The 18,287-nt window shown below is 44.8% G+C and overlaps 2 non-coding genes across 2 annotated transcripts; both read left to right on the top strand.

Moving 5' to 3' along the window:
* The first annotated feature begins 2,000 nt into the window (after nt 1–2,000).
* TRNAS-AGA lies at nt 2,001–2,082 on the top strand. The gene has a single exon. It is a non-coding gene; the product is annotated as a tRNA-Ser (tRNA).
* Nucleotides 2,083–2,150: 68 nt separating this feature from the next.
* Nucleotides 2,151–2,223, top strand: TRNAK-UUU. Its single transcript has one exon. It is a non-coding gene; the product is annotated as a tRNA-Lys (tRNA).
* The last annotated feature ends 16,064 nt before the right edge of the window (nt 2,224–18,287 follow it).

Genomic DNA, 18,287 nt, shown 5'->3' with positions numbered 1-18,287 from the left:
CACCAACCGGTTCTTTCTCTCTTGCTCGCTCACTAACCCGCTCTATTTTTCCTGTTCTTTGGCCTTTACTATCCCACAGACTTGTAGCCACAATTAAATTCATATTTCTATACACATAGTTTGATGATTTCTCCAACAATATCTGGTCCTTTAGCTTTTTTTCCCCACCCAGCATTTTCCAAATTCTGTTTCCTGTCCACAAAAGTTATTTCTCTGATCTTCTCCTTCCCTTCATGAACCACTCATTTCTTGCCTCTTGACAGTGGACAAGGAAGCATTCCAAAAGGAGCATGTTCTGCCATCATTTTCACATGGCAGATCTCAACTCTGATCAATCCACAGTACAGATAAAAGAGGCTGAGTCCCGGCACCTTCAAGCTTGGCAGTTCATAGCCCTGGCACCTCTGGGCTTGCTGCAGCAGTTATGAATATAAAATAATTGCTTGAGTTGGCATCTAATTGCTCAAGCCCCAGCACCTCCTTCATTGCAAATTAAGCACTGGGAGAAGGTTACCTGTACGTAGGACCAGCAGAGACAAATTATGATTTATGCAGGCTGGATAGAATTCTATTCTCTGTTACATAAGTCCAACTTGCATGGAAGAGGTAGGGAGGAGCTTCTCTAAAGAACACATGGCCTACAAAAAGGAATACGGTACTCAGAACCATGGAGTGCAGAGTGCTGTTCCTAAGTCTGTCACTGCCTAGCCTTTATTTCACCAGCCCCTCTCCTGTTTCCATTTCAGAGTCAAAATGGGCCATGTTCTAACACCCTGCCAACATTAAGCAGTGCCTTACTTTGCCAATGGTCCCACTGATTTTAATGGGAATACGTTTGGAATAAGGTATTGTTCATCATGAGTAGGCATGCCAGACTCAGGCCGATGCTAGGAGATTAACTGGGGTACACCACAAAGTTGATAAGCAATGGCAATGTAAAGATGCTTAAAGCTAAAGTTACAGCTAGTATAGTTAAAAAAAAAATCTAGCTTCCAATGCTAGATGAACAGATAAAGATTCTCTAAATAAAACTTCCTGCTTTAGTTGGGGAAGAAAGAACTTGAGTTGCATATTAAGACATTTTTCTTTTGCATTCCGTAGAACTTATAATACAGTGCCTAGCACATTTCAGGTACTACTGCAATATACATATATAAAGATAATAAAATAGAGCTGTTACTGGTTTTATATATTTTTCTGCAGTGCTTATTACCTACAAAGATAGCTATACCCGTGTCCAATTCAAGATGATTACAACATGCACACAAAAGAACTGGGAAACACTTGTGTTTCTAAATAGCTTACCTCTTCAAAAAGAAGAATGTTTATTGAGATAAACAAATAAAGAGTGGTTGTTTTAGATCACTATGACTAGGATGACCAGATAGCAAGTGTGGGGACAGAGGGTGGGGGGGTAATAGGAGCCTATATAAGAAAAAGACCCAAAAATCAGGTCTCTATAAAATTGGGACATCTGGTCACCTCACTATGACTAATGTCAAGAAACAGCTGGTAAGTAATATTAGGTAATCACATACACAGGCTGCAAACTGGGAACATTATGCCTAACATACCTACTATAATTTTATTCCCCCTCCCCATTCGTTTATTCAAAGCTGCAGCTGGGATACTGGCTTCCATACATTAGAAAAAGCAGCATGAATCATCATCTTTTTTGTGTGTTATTTTAACTTAGTCACTCAAGTACAGTTCTTCTAGGACAGTAACAATACAAGGAAAATGTGTTGTAGGTTGGGTTTTTTCCCCTGAGATTTGTGATTTATATGGACTCTTTAGAATTCCTTTCATTTCAGCTCATACCAAATGAAAAACAGCCACTTCAGTGATAATATTTCTTCTATCAAGTATTTATATTTAATCTATCCATTTCTTGAACATTTCTGATTGGTCTGTCTTAGTAGTTTATGCAGAATATAAGTAGGAATTCAATTTTTATTTTTTGATGACTAATGTTTTAGATCACTATCGCTACTAATCAAGTAGTTGTGGCCGAGTGGTTAAGGCGATGGACTAGAAATCCATTGGGGTCTCCCCATGCAGGTTTGAATCCTGCCAACTACGGAAGTATTGATGTGTTTTCATTGCTGCTGTCTTAGTGCCTGGGCCAGATCTGGTCTCACACTTGGTGAGCCTGGCTAGCTCAGCTGGTAGAGCATCAGACTTTTAATCTGAGGGTCCAGGGTTCAGGTCCCTGGTCAGGTGTTGAACTATTCCCCAAGATCATAAAAGTCTATCCCTTTGGGGGAGGAATAGCTCCGTGGTTTGAGCATTGGCCTGCTAAACCCAGGGTTGTGAGTTCAATCCTTGAGGGGGCTATTTAGGGATCTGGGGCAAAAATTGGGGATTGGTCCTGCTTTGAGCCAGGGGTTGGACTAGATGACCTCCTGAGGTCCCTTCCAACCCTGATATTCTATAATAATATTGGTGTTTATTTTTAAGCATGTTTTTTTTTCTATTTAAATTTTCCTAGTTGCAGAAGACACGGGGGGATCGTAAGATAATGGAGAGTCAGATCACAAGCAGAGTGTAAAGAAGTTCACTCACCACAGGAGTCAAGTCTTATGGTCAAGTCTAGGAATTAGCATTTGCCTCAGATGGCACCCCTTTCTGTCAGTTGCTACATCACTGTGGTGGTCTCTCTTCCTGCAACTTGGCCATCCAGCCAGGTTACACTTTAATCCACCACTTCTGGGGTAAGAGAGAGTCCAACCCAGCCATAGTCCAGTGACCCATCTTCCATCTGTCTCTGGGCTCCCTACACCCCACTTTCCTCAGTAAGTGGTAGGGAAACCCAGGCCCATCCTGTAATCTGGGCTCCAGTCCAGGGACCGGGTAGGTGGCAGCAAAGGGCTACTCCCTCAGACTCCTTGCTGTCTCCCTAGACCACTTCCTATATCACCTATTCCCCCAGCAGTGATTGTGGACTCTCTCCCTGCAGCCCTTTTCTACTACAAACTCCCTGGCTTTATAATCACCACCCAGTCCCTCCCCAGCTGGCCTTCATTATCAGTTATGCCTGGCTTGCTCTCGCTCTCTCTCACAAGTGCTGCCAGACATATTAATTGACCTCTCAGGCCCACATGAATCCCTTTGGGGCCTGAGTCACCCCATCAAATAGAAAGAGAGTCTGACTCCCTCCATCCTGACCACAGACACTGCTCTTGCTGCTTCAGCATTCACTCTCTTGAGAATAAATTCTGCCAAATTTACTTCACATTATGCCAAATTATTTCCACTGGCTCTGAGATTAAACACTGTCACTCTGCCATCATCCATCATTTGTTAGCTGACATAAGGTTATCATTTCTCTTTCCACAGAAAACTTAAGACTGCTTTCAAATATAAGTCCCAGTCACTGCGCAGGACAAGATTACCAGGCTGCTGTGTTTGGCCCCACATGATGGAGCTGTGTGATTTTAAGCTCCCCTGGTTCTGGGTAGGCTCCAGTTACGGTCTCTTTCTTTGGCCTCTAGGCTCACTCCCTGGGCACAGAGTATCTGGTACCCCTTCTCTGAAGTGGGCAATCACATTCCAGCTATCCTAGCCCCAAGACCAGGGTTGAACTCCACAAGATAGCCCAGGAGCTTAAGCACACCCTTTCCAGAGCTCCACTCTCATGAGTACTCTGCTTTCTACTTTAACCCTTCAGGAACAGTTGATAGTTGAAGCAAGACCTTGCAGATGGATTTCTAAACCAAACACTCTTCACTTTTACACAGTATAATGGATACACAGATCCATGCAAAATAAGAAACCATATATGCAATTCCTTACCTCAGTTTCCTCACCACTCAAGTGTTCTTTGGGATTTGGTTAGGGTTCTTTCAGAGTCCCGATTCTAGGGTCCCCTCTCTTGGACCTAACTTCTCCACCTTGGAGTCTCCTCTCACTCCTGTCCCAAGCTCCCTTTTTGTTTCCTCTAGTTCAGAAAGCATGCCCCCTCTTTCCTCTACCCCTTCCATCTCTGTATTTTTAAAAGTCAGCACTAACACTGTGGTTCTTTGTACCTTCTCCTGGTGGGTTTTTTTTGTTTGTTTTTTTCCATTCTCCTCTCCTCTGCAGACAAGCTGGAGAGAGCTGGTTTTACCTAAGTTGCAACCACGGCATTGTTCTGATAGGACAAGGCTTATTCAGCTGTTGATTGTCGTTGACAACCATCCCATTCAGAGAGAGACCCCCAGGCGGCAGTCCCCCTTGCCTTGCCACAAGTAGTTTGATGCAAAAATACAGTAAAGACAACTGTAAGGCATAAGCATACTGAGAGTTCATAATATCAAAAATAATTCATAAGCTGTACATAGAGGGGTCCCCCAAACCATCACTGCCCCCAAGATAAAAATGTGCACAAACCCTATGCAGGCACCTACTCAGGGGGAAAGGGATTTTCAAAGAGAGGGCTGGCCTGGCCAGACTCAGGATGCAGAATGGGTATAGGCAAATAACACAGCCATTGCCACAGGCACCTTCATCCTATTTTCAAAACTGTAGGACGGCCACACAGGCTAATTTAGGTAGTTATCATACAGGGTGGCATTTGCCAGGAGGCACAGGAGAAGACTGTCTCTGTTTGGTCATCTGTTACACATCAAAAGAAGTAGAAGCAGCTGGTGAGAGCACAGAAGGACAATGAACAAGCATTAAGACTGAGTTTGTGCCATCAGACCATGTAGAAGTTCAGTGCTGTGGCACAGTTCCCATCTGTCAGCACAATCGACATCTCCCAGAGGGTACCTGCACTGCATAAGGTGGTCTGCAAACCATCAGAAAATCTATTTGTGCCTGGACATGCTGGCTGTCTGGAGTACCAAGAGGATTTCGCTGCTGTGATGGCCCGGTATCAGGGGCCTGGTGCAACTCCTTCATCCTAGAGCACTCAAGACTCCCAAAACTGAGATGAGAGCAAAATCCAGGCCAGCCTGCTGCTGGGTAAATAATGCCAAAGCACCATTTGCACCTAAACACATATGCATTTGTACAGTCCCTCAGCATCTTGCCAGAGTAAATCCTCTCATTTACAGGACACAGAGGCTTCTCCTGCCCCCTGGACTCTTCCAGTCCATTCCCAGGCCCCTGCAGAGAACTGCAACAGGGCCTAAAGAATCACCAGCTCTATCAGCTGGAGGGCCTTTGATATCCTTGAGACACAGATCAGGGGTCTCCACCAGGCTAATGGGACACCGGTATGTAGATCAGTGAGGCATCACTACTCCTAGGAGCCAATGAAGTCACTCTCACAGAAGTCTGTGACATTCCCCCCCACCCCACCCCCATTTTTCCAAATTCAAAACATTGACATTCCAAAAATTGTGAGCAATTCTATAGTTGTTTGGAAAAAATGTCAGAGCAGGGGATGGATGAGATGGGAATTTCACCTCAGTGACAGGGAGGTTGTCATGGAAATAGGGGCAGGGCAGAACATCTAGTTTCTGCAAGCGATTATCATTGATCATATCTTACTCTAAGCTTATGTAATCAAGATGGCAAAATACTCCCCAATTTACTTTTCTGTCTCGGTCATTACATCAGCAGGCAGCATCTCTTTCAAAAGTTCCAGAGTGATCTTATCTGGACATGTACAGAGCATATAGTCCAAGAGTCAACAGTATGAGCATGGTTCAGTATTCAAATCAGGGGTTTTTGTCTGTATGTTTCCATTCAGTGTATGGCTCCCACTATCTGACTGGAAAGAGAAGCTGTGTAAGGCCTTTCCTTGCCCTAATCCCCATTCTCTCCCACCTTCCCCAACTCCAAAAATCCCTTTAAAAGGTGGGAGAACACCAGAGCTACCGATGGCAGGGGAACCAAAAGGGGCAGCAACATTAAAGAGCTGTCTTGACAGTGCTTTAAAGTCAGCTGTACGGTTCGGTACCGGTGGCCACTTTTTACTGATATGCTGTACGGCCCATATTACCTTACTTTCACCCCTGGAAACGCTATAGTTAATACGTTTACTGTGTCCAGAGATGGCCAGTGTGAAACCAGGAAGGAGTGTCTTTTTCATAGGAAACCAAAAGAAGCTGGTGAAAAAGATACACTGCGGGCACAATGGCAAATTTCTTCTTTCCCTGTCCTTCGTCCTCCCCTGCTCCCCAAACCTCCACACACACACACACACACACACACACACACGTGACTAAACTGTCTTTAATATTCCTAGATTTCTTCCATCTGTGGCCCAATGATGAGATTTATATTGCGTCCCTATTTCAATGTTCCTTGCACGTAGCTTGCAAAAGAGGTGACTCTCTGAGACTCATGTACCATGACTGCTATGGGGGAAGGAAGGAAGGGAGGCAAGAGTGGGCAGTGCAGCTGAATGGCACACAAATCTCTTCAAAACTCTAGCTATATCAACAGACACAAAAACTGTCTATACATCCACAAAGAGCTGTATGTTCTCTTTTCTAGCATAATTTTCAGCCAGCCTGTGTGCATCTAGGTCTTGGAAAATACACACGGATGAGTCAGCGTGTGGCTATAGGTTGCATATGTGCATGCAGGGATCGCTGAATATTTGGCCCTAATTATTCAAAACTATGATTTGATTGGCTGAATACGCCACGTTGGTGATACCAGACCTATCTTCAAACCCTTTGCAAGTTACTGCATCACCCTTTTCACCACATTTTCACAATCATCTCATTTAATAATGGGCCTCAATATGTGACATTCCAAGCACCAGTTCTACATTTGTTGCCAACGCACAGGATACGGGGATGGCAAGGTTTCAGTGGTCATATTTGCTTCAGTGGCAGAGACAAACTTTTATCCACTTCAGCTTCAAGGACAACTGGCCAGATGATTGCAGGTGGCTGGCTTCAGTAGAAATACCCTCACAAGATGAAGATACTGACCAATAGCACTGGTTCAGTTGCAATGGCTTTCTCAGTGTGGGCATATTATTAGGATGAAAGACAAACAGAATCCGAAGCACATTTACTAAGGAATACTGTTACAGTCAGTTACCACATGGTTGCCAAAAGCGTCAGTGGTGCAATAAGTTCACCAATGATGAACACAGACTGAACATCCAGCCACACAGCCTTATGGAGCTAGTTATAGATTGATCTGGTTGATGCCCAATCTGCAATGAGGCTACATCCTTTGGGGGTTTGCCTTTATGATGATCAATGTGTGAACAAACAGGGGGAAACGATATACTTTTTATTTTCCCTTTTTCAAGTATTTCCCACTATTTTTAATAGCTGTTGCTTTAGGAAGTGTGAGTAATTTTACAAAGCATGACCTAACATCTTCCACAGATATAACATTAATACTACCAAATGGAACACATTATCTTGAGAAATGGTGTATAACAATGTAGCCATCAGGTTTTTCTGTTTGGCATGGTAATAGCAAGGACAACTTCATCATCCATGACATGTGGTTTCTGGGCATTTTCTGTACTGAAAGACAATTCTTTCTTTACTCATACTAACAAACAAAAGCAACTCAATTATACTCATTAATACTCAAAAATGTGTCAAATACCATGTGGGTTATGTGAGTGAGTGTGTTATGTCAGAATGTTGAATCAATGTCAGCCAAATACCTTTCTCACTATTTCTAATGGTTTTTGAAGTACGTTCTGCAGACTTCAATAGCAAGTGCTTTCTAGAGCCTGCAGGGAATTTTATTTCAGAAGCCTTCCTCCTCTTCATGTTGTCACATTCAGGGCTGGCCATAGGCATTTTGCTACCCTAGGCAAAGTTCAGTATATGCTCTCCCCCATCCTCTGTCCATCTATTACAGCCAGCTCATGTTTTACTATTGTTATTAGTTTATTGCATTTAACATTTTGGCATTACACTACCCATTAGGTAGCAGAGCTTAAATGTACATCTGCTTTGTTCTCTCTTCTTTCTCATTTCCCTTTCTTCACTCCTTGTTTCCTTCCATTGACTGCATATCTTTTCCTCCCTGTTTTCATTTCCCCTTCAAACTATTCCCCCAGCTATGAAACTCCTTGCCAGAAGAGATAAATCTAAGCCTTCTCCCTGGAACATACACTTAGTACACAAAAACTAAAACACTCAAACTCACAGAAGAACAGAGAAATAACATTCTTTTTGAATATTTTGGCATCTAAGGACCAGGAAAAAAATATTACAAATAGGAACCTTAGAAATACATAGAATTGATTAGATTAGATAGAAAAATATATTTCTATAATGAGTCATTTTTCCATCTATCTTCCTTTCTCTGAATCCCGTGCTTTTACCTCCCTTTCTTTTACTGTATTATATTCGTTCAGTCATCTCTTCTTTAATCTGATCTTCTCCATCAACCCTTCCCACCTTTCATTTCTCATAACTTTACACACTGCCATATAGAATTGCACAAATACAGCAAATACTTTTCTATATCTGGTTCACTTTTACAATGAATCCTCTTCAGCTGTCTATAACTCTCCATTTTAGTTCACTTTCCACAAACATTTGAGGGATCAAATTCTTCTTTTATGAATGTTTGTGCAAAGCAAATTTCAAACTAACATATACAAGTATCTATGAAAGTCAAATTTTACATTCACTCACATTGGGACAAATAGACAGACAGATTGATGGTCACCCTGCAAATTATTCTCATCCAGACTGAAAACAGAAACAACAACAACATGTGACTTATATGACCAATCACAACAAAGTAACATAGGTCAACTATTGAGCATCACATACCCACAGTGATTGGTTCACAGTCAAGCTACATATTTTTTAAAACTGAAAAAATCTTATAAATATTCCATGTGTATGTAATTATTTTAAACAGCCTGTTCAGCATCGATATGAAACAAGCAGAGGAAAATGTGTTCCGGCAGTACACAAATGACACTCGGCTCTACATCACTCATACATCAGTATTCGGCTTTAGCCAACTGCTGATCATCCAGCTGCTGATCTTACAAAATCCTTTGGATAACTAACAGCAAGTTCTGTTTCTGTCTGATGTGAAGCAGGGTATGTAAAGCTGTTTATCATGGTGTCATCTGCATATTACTGGCATTTCAAGCTGTTTCAGAGACTCTCCTTGTTGCTTCTTAGAGACACTGGACATTATGAGGGAGAAGATGGATCCCTGTGGGACTTCACAGATGAGTGCTTTGGAGGGGAGAGTAGGTGCCCAACATGACTCTCTGGATGCCATCTGAGAAGAATTAGTGCAATCTACTTACCCTCCATGTCTTTGTGACTGGTCAACAGGCATGCATTAATTATTGACTAAATCAAATGCTGTGGAAAGGTCCAACACTAGAAACATGGATGTATAAGTCTTTATGCAGCCAAGACACCTCTTCATAGTTTGAGACATTACTACAATCACAGTATTAATAACACCATCACCACCACACTCTGATATGGTGCTTTTTGCCAGTAGATCCATTACAAAAGAGATCGCTATCATCTCCACTTTACAAATGGGAAAACTGAGCCACAGAGAGGGGAAGTGATTGGCCCAAGGACACCCAGCAGCTAAGTCAGGAAGAGAACCCAGGTCTCTGGAGTCCCAGTCCAGTGCTCTAGCTGCTAGACCACACAGCTTTAGTCTGGCATTTCCCTATGCACTGCACTCCTGTGTGTGGTCACACTACTAAATATCTTAACGGTCCCAATCAATCTCTGTAGAGTGCAGGTCACTGTCAGTTTCGGGTTCCAATCCCTGTTGAAAAATACTTGGGTGGATGATCAGGCAAGGCACCTGGGATAAAGACACTCTAGTCACAAATACAGTATTTGATTCAATTGCTAATGTAATACATACCTGTGGTTTCCTGTTGTGTGAGAAGTGCACATATTCAAACTCAGTCATGTGTCTCTTTTTCCTCTCATATGATTTTGTATGAGTTCGTTGCCCACCCCTTTCCTGTGTAGTAATGTGCATCACTTACAATTCAAGCTATAGAAACATTTTTTGCCTATTTTCAAATGGAATAAATATAAGTGAAGAAGCCAATAAATAAAACCCCCAAACCCATACACAGCACATGTGCAGCATTTAGAGCCAGAATATGTAAGTAACACAATGGCCTGCACTGTAGATGATGCAAAATCATACCACCCTTTGAGGAAATCAGGGAGCAGTTATTCCTCCTAAGACACAAATCATTCCCAAGCTCTCTGCAGGCAAAACAATAGTGCGCACTGTGCTATCCCTTGGTATGGTGCAATCAGCTCCACAGGACAATGCAGAGTCCATAATGGACTGGTGAGCAGGATCTCCTCCCTGCCCAGTTTGGGGTGATTTGGAGCTGGAGGGAGGATTAGTCCCTGTCATGGGCGGTGGGTACCATAGGCTGGGGGAAGTTGTGCCTCCCCAAACAGCCAGGTGTGGCCCTGCCCACATTCTGCTCCCAGGCCCCTTGCTTCCACTCTGCAGCCTGGCTCCAGGGGCTGGGGCCACGCTGCCTGCCCGCCCTCCTGGTGCTCCAGGGCTGAGGGGGTAGTGGTGATACAGCCCGTTCTCCCTCACAGTGTTCTGGGGGCCGGGAGGAGCTGTGGCCACTCACCTGCCCTCCCTCCCTCCCAGCGTTCCAGGACTCAGGGGGCTAGCCTAGGGCAAGGACCGGCAGCCACGGTGGCAGGGGGGCTCTGGGCTCCGGCAGGGAGCAGGAGGGGTGGGGCCTTCTGTGGAAGGGGCAGGGCTTGGGGCTAACCTTCCCCACCCACTGATTCACACACCACCCAAGATCCCTGTCTACCATTGATATCAGTGACTGGTCCTTGGGCAAGAGCCTTGGGGTGGGGGAAGGAAAGCTCCTTACACGACTCCCCTCACATACAAGCTAGTGCCAGACAAAATCTACTCATCATTTAGTTTGTTGTTCTGGGGGATTTTGCTGATAGCTCCAGAAGTGAATATCAATCACTGAAACATCCCCTCAGAAGTCTCTAAAGCAGAGGCTTCTCACAATTGTTATTGCTTGACTGAGCCTTCATGATTTTTCACACAGTGCTGAAACAGAAGCTAAGATTCCCAAGTCTGCCGTCTGCTCAAGAAATTATCAGATTATTTCAATTGAATTGGGGAGTGACCAGTACCGTCCAAAATCTCCCAGCTGAGATGGAAAGCGGATTTTTCATGTACAGAGAGCAAGAAGGCAAATACATACAAGATTGTCAATTTTTGGTACAGTTTTTAAGGAAATTATGGACATAATCAATTAGCATAAAGGAAACCAGACTTTAAAACTTAAATACTAAAGATAGATCTCAAGCTCCTTCGCACTCTAGTGACACCACACTGTCCCAACTTTTCTTCTTTTGTAAATGTTAGTTATTTTTACAGAGACAAGGTGAGTGAGGTAATATATTTTACTGGACTCACTGCTGTTGGTGAGACAGACAAGCTTTTGAGCCACACAGAGCTCTGCTTCAGATCTGAGAAAGGTACTCAAAGTGTCATAGCAAAATTCAAGGTGGAACAGATTGTTTAGCATAAGTAGTTAGCACCTATTCCATTCAAAGTAGAGTGGCCTATTAACACTTCTGCAGATATAGGACAAAAATGGGGGTTAGTGGGTTACAGATTGTTGTCATAAGCCATAAATTCAGTGTCTCTGTTCAGTCCATAATTTTTAGTGTCTGGGATAGTTATGAATTTAAGCTCCCAGGCTCGTCTTTTGAAAGTGTTATGCAGGTTTCCTTTGAAGATGAGGACTGGTCAGATAGAGTGATGACTTTGTGAAAAATATTCACCCACCGGTGATGTGATGTTTTAGTCTTTTGTCATTTTCCTGTGTGAGTTCATTTGAGAGCATCGTGATTGTCTGGTTTCACCCAGATAGTTGTTATTGGGGCATTTAGTGCACTGGATGAGGTACACCCCATGTTGTGATAGGCATGTGTAGGATCCATGGATCTTGAAAGGTGCATTGCAGGGGGTAATAATCATTGTAGCCGTGGAGATATGTCTGCAGGTTTTGCATCTTTTGTTCTAGCAGTTGCCACTTGGAGTCCTAGTCTGTGGGGAGCTTGCTTCTGACGATGAGCTTGAAGAAGCTTGGGAGTTGTTTGAAGGCCGGAAGAGGGGATTCATGAAAGTTTTCTGTCAGGATGGGGCCCCCATTGAGTATGGGTTGCAGCTGTTTGATGATACCTCAATGTGTTCCAGTGTGGGGTAGTAGGTGACAACTAGGGCTGTGTGGTCAGAGGGGGTTTTATTTCTGTATTGAATCAGGTTCTCTTGCAGTATTTGGGTGGCTCCAAGGCAAGAGTCTGGGATATACACCGTAAAACACTTAAAACCGCCTTCAAAAAAGGACATGCCACCAGAGAAGTAGATCACATCATGGAATGGGCCACCCAAATACCCCAGAAGAACCTGCTTCTGTACAGAAATAAAACCCCTTCTGACCACACAACCTAAGTTGTCACTGACCACCCCACACTGGAGCCCAAATGATTGTTAGTTCACGCACAGCACTGAATCACTGTAGTAAAATACACCTCTTTTTACATACGAATCACTTTCTCACTGTCCCTTGGCAAGTACCCATCTCGGCAAACACTCTAAATATGGTGAGTCTGGCCCAGTGGGGGTAGGGTTGGGTGCTCAAGGTGGAACAAAGGGTCTAGGTGTTTTTTTAAGGGGATCGCTGCAGGCGACTAGAGACAATATTGTAAATTCTCCCACCCTTTTCCACAGGTGGGGGTCATTGAAGCCGATATCTCACTCCTGAGGATAAGCAAGGATGAAAGGGTGCACCTCCTGCACACATGCAGCTTCAAACCAGCTCCCTATGCTGCTCACCTGTGTGCCGCTTTAGTCCCTGCACAAGTGATTGCCGATTGGCACGGGAAAGTGTCCTAAAATGGGGGAAGGAACAAAGCAGCTCTGCCAAGGAATCTCCGGCAGAGGATTAGTGAGTTCCTCCAGGAAAGTTTCATAGAGATCTCTCTGGAGGATTCCCGTGAAATCTCAGTGTGCGTTAACACACTGTTCTGCAGCACTGCTTAGCTGCACAGGGGAATGTAAAGCACACACAAACACAGCTAGTCCTGTACATTTCTATCCCTTCACCACTTCTAGACTATACAGAGCCAAGGACAGCTCTATCTCATATAACCAAGCCGCATGCATCAACTCAGAAAGATCACTTACCAGAGCTCTCCTCTCCTGCATCATGCACACCACAGATGGATTGCTGGGACTGGCTAGACCCCTCCAGAGTGGAAAAGAGGTCCAGACTCACTGTGCCACCCGACGGCCTTGCCGTGTGCCGCATCATCCTCCAACTTGACCTCCTTGTCCATGACTTCCTCCTCAAGGTTTTGTCCACTGTCTGCCGCCTCCAGCCCCACCAAAGTATCCATGAGGCTCTTGGCAGTGGAGATGAGGTCGCCGCCAAGGATGGGGTCCAGCTCCTTATAGAAGTGACAGGTCTTCGGTGCAGCACCAGAGCAAAAGTTGGCCTCCCTTGCCTTCTGGAATGTCTCTGCTCCTCTGTCTTCACACGGCACTGATGCATGTCCCATTCGTAGCACTTATCCAACATGCCACAAGAAATCTGACCATAGGGATCAAAGTTCCTATGGATGAAGTGGAACTGGGACTGCACAGCCTCCTCTCCCCACAGTGCCAGCAGATCCAGCAGCTCAGGTATGCTCAAAGCGGAAGAGCATTTGCTGTGTGGAGCCGCCATGGTCAGTTGGGAAGATGTGATGTGAGCTCTCCCCGCTGAGCAAACAGGAAGTGGAATTTCAAAAATTCCCAGGTCTTCAAAGGAGGAGGGGCAGATTTCTGTGTACCTGGTGCAGGGCAATGGAATTCAAACTACTGGCCAAAGCAGTCAGGATGGGCATTGTGGGATACCTCCTGGAGGTCAGCCACATAACCAACCACAGTGTCTACACCAGGGGTCTCAAACTCAAATGACAACAAGGGCCACATGAGGACTAGTACATTGGCCCGTGGGCCGCATCACTGACCCCTCCCGCTGCCCCAGCTGCACCCCCACTCCACCCCTTCCATGAGGCCCCGCCCCGTCCCATCTCTTCCCACCCCTTCCCTGCCCCCATTCCAACTCTTTCCTCAAAATCCCCAACCCAATTCCGCCCCCTCCCTCCCCCAGGGGGTGCAAGAGGGGTGCAGAGTGCGGCAGGGGGCTCAGAGCAGGGGATTGGGGTGCAGGAGGGGTGTGGGGTGCAGCAGGGGGCTCAGAGCAGATGGTCGGGGTGTGGAGTGCGGCAGGGGGTTCAGCTGCAGGAAGGGTTCGGGGGCAGGCTCCGGCCCGGTTCGCTCTGGAGGCAAGGCAGGCTCCCCATCTGCCTGCCCTGCCCCTGCACCTTTCCAGGATGCGGCTGGAACCTGGTGGGGGGGCCCACAGGGGTCTGTGTGTTGTCCTGGCCACACCTCCAGGCACCACCCCCCGCAGCTCCCATTGGCTGGGAACGGGGAACTGAGGCCAATGGGAGCTTCGTGGGAGCTACCTGAAGGCGCGGCCATGGCAACACACAGACCCCTATGCCCCCCTCCTCCCACAGGTCCCGACTGCTTCCTGGAGCGGCACGGGGGCAGGGCAGACAGGCGGGGAGCCTGCCCTGCCCCCGGTGCATGCCAGGCCGGGCTGGAGCTACTCTAGGCATATGCTTGGGGGGGCGGGAGGGCCACGGGGAGCTGGCAGACCGCAGAAAATAATCCCGCGGGCCGTGTGTTTGAGACCCCTGGTCTACGCTGACACTTTGTCAATATAACTTTGCCGCAAAAAGCTCTACGCCTCTCACCGAGGTGGTTTTATTTTGTCAGCAAAGCAGGAGAGTTTTGTTGGCAGAAAGAGCATTGCAGTATGTATACATCCATTGTTTTATTGATGAAACCTGACTTTTGTTGACAAAACTATGTAGTGTGGACAAGGCCTCCGATACATAACAGTAATAAGAAAAAACTGTTTGCATACGCACATATTGAGTGTGACGGATTCTTCATGGGGTGCCACCTGGAACTGGGGTGCCACCGAGCCCCTTGACCCACCAGTCTGGGCTCCCTCTCACATTGTACCACTGTGAGAAGCTACAAAGCCCTCCAGCCTGCACTTTCACCAGCACACATACAGGTAGGGACACACCTAGCTTCAGTTACATGCAGGCTCTTTGACCAGCCCCTGCATAGGAAGCCTACAGCTAAGATGACTCCCAGCTCCCAAAGTGCACACCCCCTCTGGAGTATAAACCCAAAATTATACCATCTTCCACTGCACAGAGAACTGTACAGCGTAAGCTCATAAAATTCTCCCCCTCCCTCCATGTGGAGAGGAATATGCAACAGCCTTTGCCCCTGAGTTATGACTCCCACACACTTCTTTCCAACTCACTGGTTTAGATAAAGCAAAAACAAGTTTATTAACTACAAAGGATAGATTGTAAGTGATTATAAAGGGATAGCAAACAGATCAAAGCAGACTACCTAGCAAATAAACAAAAAACACAAACTAAGCTTAATATATTAAATAGATTGGATATGAAAAGCAGATTTTCATCCTAAGTGATGATACAAGCAGGCTGCAGATTCTTAAGGGGCAAACTGCACTTGCGTTAGAGCTTGGAATCCCCCAGTGTTTCATTCACAGGCTAAAAATCTCTTTAGCCTGGGTCCAGCACTTCCCCCAGTTCAGTCTTTGTTCCTCAGGTGTTTCCAGGAGTCTTCTGGGTAGGGAGTGAAGAACACCAGCTGATGTCACTCCCTGCCTTATATAGCTTTTGCATATGGCGGGAACTTTTTGTTCCCAGACCAGTCTGTGGAAAAATATTGACATCCCAAGATGGAGTCTAGAGACATGTGGTCTCATCACATGTCCTTGTAGAGTCATAGCAGCCATTACTTGGAGGCTGTCTGTAGTGTTCACAGGAAGGCTCACAAGGTGGGAGATAAGCTTCTCACAAGGCCTATTGTTTTTTCCTAATGGCCCATTGCCCTGAATAGATTCTTCCCCACCCACTTTCTAGACTGAAAGCATCTTGTCTAGTGGGTGCTACCCAGGTGTAACTACATTTGAAATACAGATAGTCAATATTCATAACTTCAGATACAAAAACGATAAATGCATACAAAAAAGGGTGATCATATTCAGCAAATCATGACCTTTCCAATGACACCTCACATGACGTACCTTGCATACAATAGATCATAATTATGTCATAATCATATCATAATAATATCACTGTGAAGAATATGGGGTGCAGTGTCACAGAGTATTTAGGGTGGAATTTTCAGAAGTACCTAACTCTGGCCAATTCAGCTCCCATTGGAGTCAACCAAGGTTTTATCATTGACTTCAGTGAGACTGTACCTGAGTAGATGTTCACCAACATGAGTGAGCAGTCTACAAACAGGACATTTTAAACTTCTTACTGAAGAAAGGTCTTATTCTATAGTGGAGGCTTTTCTGTTTCTTGGGGACCCTCTCAACTAGTGCTGTTACACCAAATATATTCCATGCAATTGTCAGCAATTAAAAATGGATACTGTATTCACCTTTTCCCTACCTCCACTGCATCAAATAATTGAATTTTAGCTTGCAAAAGAAGACTTTCACTCTGTGTCTCAGCTGAATTTGTTTCCAAGCAGCTACATTATTTATTAAAAATGTATTTATTTTATTATTTTGATTAGATTTAAAACTTCATACCAAAAAACCCCCATCCAGAGTTCTGGGCAGCACTGACAAATTTCAAAGCACAATGAAGAAAAATTACACAAATCAAAATGTTCTAATTTGTGTTATTTTGGAAGAAGATGGGTCCTTTCGTATGTTAACTTACAATGTTTAATATTTATGTACACAGCCTTAAATGGCTTATAGCACCCTGTAGAAAGCTTTTTTTAAAACACAGGTGCTCTTTATTTAAAGTGATTGCTTATGTCCAAGCAGAATGTGCTAAACACTCTATCTATGAGTTCAAGGCAAGGATTTGTGTATGGTTATCCCCTGGTGTGCATGCAGAGCCGTGGCTAGCTCTGAAGTATTGGGAATCGTGTGCTCTTGCATTTTAAAAAATGTGGGCCATGATGGTTTATTAAAACCCTTTCACACTGTCCATTTTACCAGTGTGCCACTACTAGGGTACTAGTGTGTAAACAAAAGCTGTCTTCTTTGTCATCAGCCTGCTGCTCCTGCCACATCCTTTCAGTCTCAGCACAACTGCTCAAGGGTCTTCACCCACAACAGTCAGTAACAAACAGCACTGGCTGCCTATTGTTCCCTAAGTGCAATTTAAGGTCTTACAGTTGAGAATTAAAGCTTTAGACTATGGCAGGCAAGATGCTCAGATACTGCTTTTGATGAGAATAATAATGCCTTGATAGAGGGTTTTAAAAGATAAGCAAGGCAATTGTTAATTTGTGTGAGGATGAGACATTGTGAATGCCCTTGTTTGTACATGTGCAAAGGCAGGTACTCTACAAGTGCATGAATTTGAAGAGAAGGTACTTGGGGAACCCCTAAAGGAGGGAATTACAAAAGTCAGAGTGGAAGAAGGAAATGAAGATATTGATGGGATTTTGTCAAAGGTGAAATAAAGGCAGTGGCATATTGAGTCAAAATCACTGAGATAGTCATAGATCTGCAGAAAGAAAGAAGAGATTTGGGAGAAGTAAAGCTCCCATTCAAGCATCACACCAAGACAGGAGGCAAATGAGCTGCCTGAGTCAAGAAACAAAATACAGAAAGTGGACTTGTGTTTAAGGGGGCTGAGACATCCCCCCGGTGTTATATGGACCAGTGATCTGCTAAATCATTCCAATCCTTGACTCTGGGAGCCAGCCTTACCCTGCTCTGCTGTGAGAACCCCAACTCCTGGGCTGTTCTTGCACAACCTCTGGCATGTAAGCTGCTCCTTGGATTGTGGAACCGAATGACACTAGCCAATACCCTTGGTCCCAGACACAACCCCAGGAACCTCCATCTTGCAATGCCCAGTTATGCCTGCTGGACACTGTAAGCTGAAACGAGTTTGTCAATTTAACAAAGAAATTGATATGTACGAGGCTTGTTATCCCAAGGGGAGTCCCTGACACGTTTCAAACCAAACACACTGCTTCAGGTCGAATAAACAAACAGACTTATTAACTATAAAGATAGATTTTAAGTGGATATTAGTCAAAGCATAAAAAGTCAGATTTGGTCAAATGAAATAAAAGCAAAGTGCATTCTAAGCTGATCTTAACACTTCCAATGTCCTTACAAACTTAGATGCTTCTCACCACAGGCTGGCTGCCCGCCCTTCAGCCAGGCTCTCCCCTTTGATTAGTGCTTCAGTTGCTTGGTGTGATGT

Source organism: Dermochelys coriacea, chromosome 2 (assembly GCF_009764565.3).
Source record: "Dermochelys coriacea isolate rDerCor1 chromosome 2, rDerCor1.pri.v4, whole genome shotgun sequence".
Lineage (NCBI taxonomy): Eukaryota > Metazoa > Chordata > Testudines > Dermochelyidae > Dermochelys > Dermochelys coriacea.
Note: the sequence above shows the minus strand (reverse complement) of the source record. Positions and strands in the feature narration are given on the sequence as shown.